This window comes from Cynocephalus volans, chromosome 3 (genome assembly GCF_027409185.1).
Source record: "Cynocephalus volans isolate mCynVol1 chromosome 3, mCynVol1.pri, whole genome shotgun sequence".
NCBI classification, from domain to species: Eukaryota; Metazoa; Chordata; class Mammalia; order Dermoptera; family Cynocephalidae; genus Cynocephalus; species Cynocephalus volans.
Window position 1 is genome coordinate 92,910,528 of NC_084462.1, and position 6,153 is coordinate 92,916,680.

Genomic DNA, 6,153 nt, shown 5'->3' on the forward strand with positions numbered 1-6,153 from the left:
AGAGTCAAATATCACCACTGTTCAAATTTCTGGTTTTCTCAAAATTATGTTTTTCTTTTACGGTTGACCCCCATCCCCACCCCTGTCTTTCATCGGTTTTGATGAGTTAGATTCTTCCGGTGTTGCTTCCCTGCAATCTAAAATTAAATCTAAATTTCAAAATTATTTAAATAAAATTGTCCATAAAATATTATCTTTTTTGGTGTTTGCAGGCTCTGTAGTGACGGTTCTTTTTCCATCTCTAAGACTGGTTATTTGTGTCTTCTCTCTTTTTTGTATCCTATTCTCATCAGAGGTTTGTCAATTTTATTTATTAGGCTTTTCGAAGAACAAATTTCTGATTTTGTTGATATTTTCTCATATATTTCTTTTCTGTATGATTAAATTCTGCTCTTTATAATTTCCTTCTACTTTTCTTGGTTTTAAATTGTGTTCATTTTCTAATTTCTTGAAATAGGTAACTGATCCTCCTCTATTGTTTCTCTAAAGTGTGTGTAAAAGACTATAAATATCCTTTTAAACTGTGTACTACAAGTTTTTGAGATGTCGTTTTTTGTTATCGTTCAATTCAAAATATTTTCAGATTTCCTATATGAATGTTTTTACTCATGGATTATTCGAAATACTTTTATCCTTGGGCTTGGTATTATAACATCACACTCTAACCAACTGGGCTAAGTGGCCAGTCCCAAAATACTTTTACATTTCCAAAAACATACGATTTCCCAGATATCTTGTTGTTATTGATTTCTGATTTAAATGCATTAAAATCAAAGACTATGGTCTGTGTGATTATAATCCTTTGAAATTTGTTGACACTTTCCTTATGACTGAAGTACACACATGGTCAGTGTCCTGTGTATGTTCAAAAAGAATGTTCTAAAGCTGTTGGATGTTCTGGGATGTTGGATGCAGTGTTCTCTATATGTTTGTTGGATCAAGGTTGTTAATCATATTGTCTGATTCTTCTATCAACTACTGAGAAAGCCATGTAAAAATGTCTTAATTGTGGATTGTCAGCTTCTTGTAGGTCTGTTAGCTTTTGCTTTATGTATTTTGAAGTTATGTTCTTAGGTACATGCAAATGTATACTTGTTATTACTTTCTAGTTGATTGAACCACTAAGCACTTAAACATGAAAGGCAAAACTTTATGTAACACCAAGGTCAAGGGTTCGGATCCCCATACTGGCCAGCTGCCAAATAAAAACCACTTTAAAACATATAGAATAAAAGGAGAATATCTTTCTGGCTTCAGAGTAAGGAAGGATATTTCAAACAAGATGCAAGTATTAACCATAACAGAAAAAATACATACATTTGCGTTTATTTATTTGTTTTTGGTAGCTGGCTGGTTTGGGGATCTGAACCCATGAGCTTGCTGTTACAAGGCTGCGCTCTCACCAACTGCGCTAACTGGCCAGCACCTAAGTTCACATTTAAATGACAAACCTCCCTTCATCAGAGTCATCATAGAGTGAAAACACAAGTCACAAACTGGGGGAAGATACCTGCAGAGCATATAACCAACAAAGAACAGGTATCCAGAATATATAAGTAATCCTATGAATCAGTTAAAAAGAGACAAACAGCCCAATAGAAACATGGGCAAACCACCTGAATAGGCTTTCATAGAAGAGGAGCTACAAATGACCAACAAACTTATGAAGAGATGCTTACCTACAGTGGTAATTAGGGAAATGCAAACTAAAACCACAATGAGATGCTATTTTATACCCACCTTACTGGTAAAAACTGGGTTAGCAAGACATAGATTAATCCGAATTTTCACTGATAGTGGGAATGCAAATGTATATACCTAGAGAAACTGTTGCTCTCATACATGTATGTACCACTACACAATACAAGAATGTTTATGGCAACATTGTTGGTAACAATAATAATAACAAAAGGAAAAAAATTGAAAACAACCACTCATCTACCAACAGTAGATTGGATATTTTGGGCCGGCCCGTGGGAGAGCGTGGTGCTGACAACACCAAGTCAAGCGTTAAGATCCCCTTACCGGTCATCTTTTAAGAAAGAAAAAAAACCCCAGTAGATTGGATATTTAAATTGTGTTTTCAGACAATGGAATACAATATAATTTTAAATTTTAAAAAAGCCAAGGAAGACATAAACCATGATTTCATTCCTTTACAGTTCAAAAAAGAGGCAAAATGAAACTATATTTTTAGGGATATATTGCATATGTAGTAAAAAAAAAAAAAAGCTAAATAGTGCATTTGTAGGAAAAACATATCTATGAATTATTTTTAAAAAGAGAAAAGCAGAAGTGGTAACTAACGACTACAAAACTATGCTATCTACCCTAAGTGAATCATTGTGCTGTATATGCATGTATTGAAACAACACACTGTACCTCACAAATACATACAAGCGTATGTTAAAAAAAAAATTTTTTTTTTTTTTAAAGATGACGGGTAAGAGGATCCTAACCCTTGACTTGGTGTTATCAGCACCACACTCTCCCAAGTGAGCCACGGGCTGGCCCAATAATAATTTTTTTTAAAAGAGAAAAAAACTAGACACAAAATGTAGAATAGTGATTACCTCAGGGCTGGGAGAGACACACAGGGGCCTTCAATGGTTTTGTTACTGTTTTATTTCCAAAGCTTGGTGGTCAATTAACGTGTTTGGTTTTTATGTTATTCTCTTAAAAAACTGTACATATACATTCCTCCACTCTTCTATTGTATTTTATAATTTAATTTTTAAAAATAATCAAGAAAGTATGTTAATTTGGGAGGATTTTATCTAAAACAGTTAAGCAAATATTTGACCTTCAGTAACCATCTTCACCCATCTGAAAAATTAATTTATCCAGAGCATCTCTTGCCCTGGAAATACCCGGTAATCCATTTTTCTTCTTCTGCATCTCAGCTACGTTATACTACTGTGCCATGACATTACCACTGCTATTCTAAAAGTCCAGTTAGTTCAAGAAAACTGCAAGGCATTCTCCTTTTGAAGTTCTCACCTCACTGACTCCTAACACATTGATTTTACCCTCTGCATCACACATTATGTTTTTGTTGTTATTAGCCTCATCTCTTGTAGCCTCAGATACATCAATATATGAGATAGCCCCAGTCATGCTTCTTATGAATACCATTCAGGGTCTATTTCTAGCAGGGAAGTCCCATATTTGTGTTTTATAATTCATACCATTAGAAAGATTTATGCCTTTAGTTATATTGAGTTCTATGTAAAGGGATTGTTCAAATTATTCAGCACAGAATAACCAATTATCTGGGAAAACTGTGGAAAATAAGTTTGTGTCATCTATGTTAAGACAAATTCTGGAGAGATGAGGTGTTATGTCAGAGAAAGCATTAAGGTAGACACCTACAGATAGTGGAAAATACTCACGTATACATCTGTGGCCTGTCATTATTACCCTGGTTATCTGAATAAAGCATTTGGGGGTTTTTTTCTTTTCCTTTTTTTAAAAAACAGTTTATTGTGGTATAGTTAACTTGCAGTAAAATTTGCCCATTCCAAGTGTACAGTTTGCTAATTTCTACTTTATATCATTATACAACTATCACCATAAAAACATTCTTTTTAAGAAGTTATTTCCCAAATTTAAGATTAGAATTTTTGTTTATTCCTATTCATCTTTCACTATCTCCAACTTAATCACAACTTTACCTTAGAATTTTCTCCTTTTATGCTGGTGAATATTGACCTTCCCTTCATTTGAACTCTGTAGCACTTGTCTATCCCCGAGATACACTTTTTTCTTTTTTGGCCGGCCAGTACTGGGATCCGTACCCTTGGCCATGGTGTTACAGCACTGCACTCTAGCCAACTGAGCTAACCAGCCTGCCCCTCAAGATACACAATAAAACTCTTTTTTTAAAAAAAGGAAAAGAAAAAAACAAATGCTTTATTCAGGTGACCAAGGAAATAATGACAGGCCACAGGTATATGCATACAAGTATTTTACACTGTCTGTAGGTGTTTACCTTAATACTTTCTCTGACATACCACCTCAGCCTTCCAGATACACTTTAGGTATTATCTAGAACTGTAAGATGTAGCAGGTAGGAGCTATTCTGTCCCCTAAACTCTTTGTCATACTACTTGAAATTCTTTACTACAGGGCCTAAAACCCCACCATTAGAAATATTTACTTATTGAATATGGACTGTATGTTAGTCAATAGTATTGTGTTGATGTTAAATTTTCTGAAGTTGATAATTTAGTACTGTTATCATGAAAGAAAATATCTTGTTCTTAGGAGATATTCGCTGATGTATTTAGGGATAAGGATTATAATGCCTGCAACTTAATCTAAAGTGGTTCAGCAAAAATAACATAAATAATGATTATAGACACACACACACACAATCATATGGGGTAGGTGTGGCGAAAGAGACCAAACAAATGTGGCAAAATGTTAATAACTGGGGAATCTAGGTGATGAGTATATAGGAGTTTATTATACAAATGTGCAACTTTTTTGTAAGTTTGAATTATTTTTAAAACAAGTAGATAAACAAAAGAAAACGTGTTTCTTTAGGTAAACGGTTCCCAGCTCAAGCCACACATGAGAATCACCTGAAAGCTTTTAGAAACTACAACTGCCTGGGCCTCACCTGCTAGAGATTTTTATTTAATTGGTCTTAGGTGGGGTCCAAAGATCCGAATTTTTTCAAAGCCCCCTCAATGAACCTAATGTTCTTCCATGGTTAAGAACCATTGCATGATAAGAATAATATATTTCACTATCACTTATTGTACCTTAAAAGTGAATTTTTAGTCAGATTACTTTCTCTCTATTGGTATGCCGTTCTTTTTTCCTTTTATGCTTCTTTTATACCTTTCAAAACATCAAGCAAGGTTTCAGGCACAAAATAAGTCCTCACTACATTCTGATTGAAGTGAATTCATTAAAAAACAAAGTAATTCCTTAAATGTAGTCTTAATCATGTCATAGTTATTTGTCCAAATCAGCAGTTATAAATTTATGCATAATATATATTCCAGTGCCTACATGAATATTATCTGTAGCATATGTATTATTTTTCCCATTATGACAGATGGAACAGTGAGTTTTTGCCCTGCCCCCAAAACAAAACTCTGCTAATTGTAATTTTAAAGGATCGATGCTGAAGGTCCTAAATAGTTCCCCCCAAATTGTCAGCTATAGATAGGAAGCCCATTTAGATGGGAACTTACAAGGAAAGGAAATAGGGACAGTTCATCAAAATTACTATTGAGCTCAATGATTCTAAGAATCTTAGGCTTAGAAAGCAGGAGCAGCTGGAGGGTGAATATATTGGAGAGAACAAAATGAAAAATATTGCTATTTAAATTATAAGTAGGAATGATAAAAAATAACATAGTCAAAAGTAGATGGAAGTACTTAAATGTATTTGAATATAGAAAAACAAGTGCCCCTGTAGATAGATAAAGCAGGAAGAAGGAACTGAGAGAAGAAGGGAAAGAGTCAGAGATATGCTGGACTAAAAAGTATCTTGAGAAGAGGCTGGTCAGTTGGCTCAGTTGATTAGACCATGGTGTTGATAACACCAAGGTCCACAGTTAGGATCCTCTTACTGGCCAGCCACCAAAAGAAAAAAAAAAAAAAAAAAGATCTTGAGAGAATTCAAAACAAGATTATAGCCCAAGGCCAGTTCTTCTTTTTTCTTTAAGTCTCTGGAGCAGTTTTTTAAAATTATGGTAACAAGTTCTAGAAAATAAACGAAATGAAAGTTTATATCAAAAGATAATTAAATAGGAAGAAGTATGCACATCTGAAAATTCGTCTACTAAATAAGAGTCATTATGCTGGAGGATAATTGACAGCATGATAGAATTTCTTGGCACATTTGAAAAGGGTTCCCAAGCATCACAAACTCAAGATGCAGTTTGCTCCAGTAGCAATAGCATAGCATGATGATCACTCTCATGAGAGAGGCTCCTGTGTCATAGAAGACCCCAGAGAAGTAGAGTGACATGTTGAAAGGCTCCAGTGAAATCCATTTAGGACACTGAAAATGGAATTCAAATTATGAATTCACTTTTCACTATTCCAGAGTTCCTCATAAATTAGGAAGAGAATCCAATGAGACTGGTAAACTATTTCAATACCTCTTTAATAACACCCTGAATTTATATAATA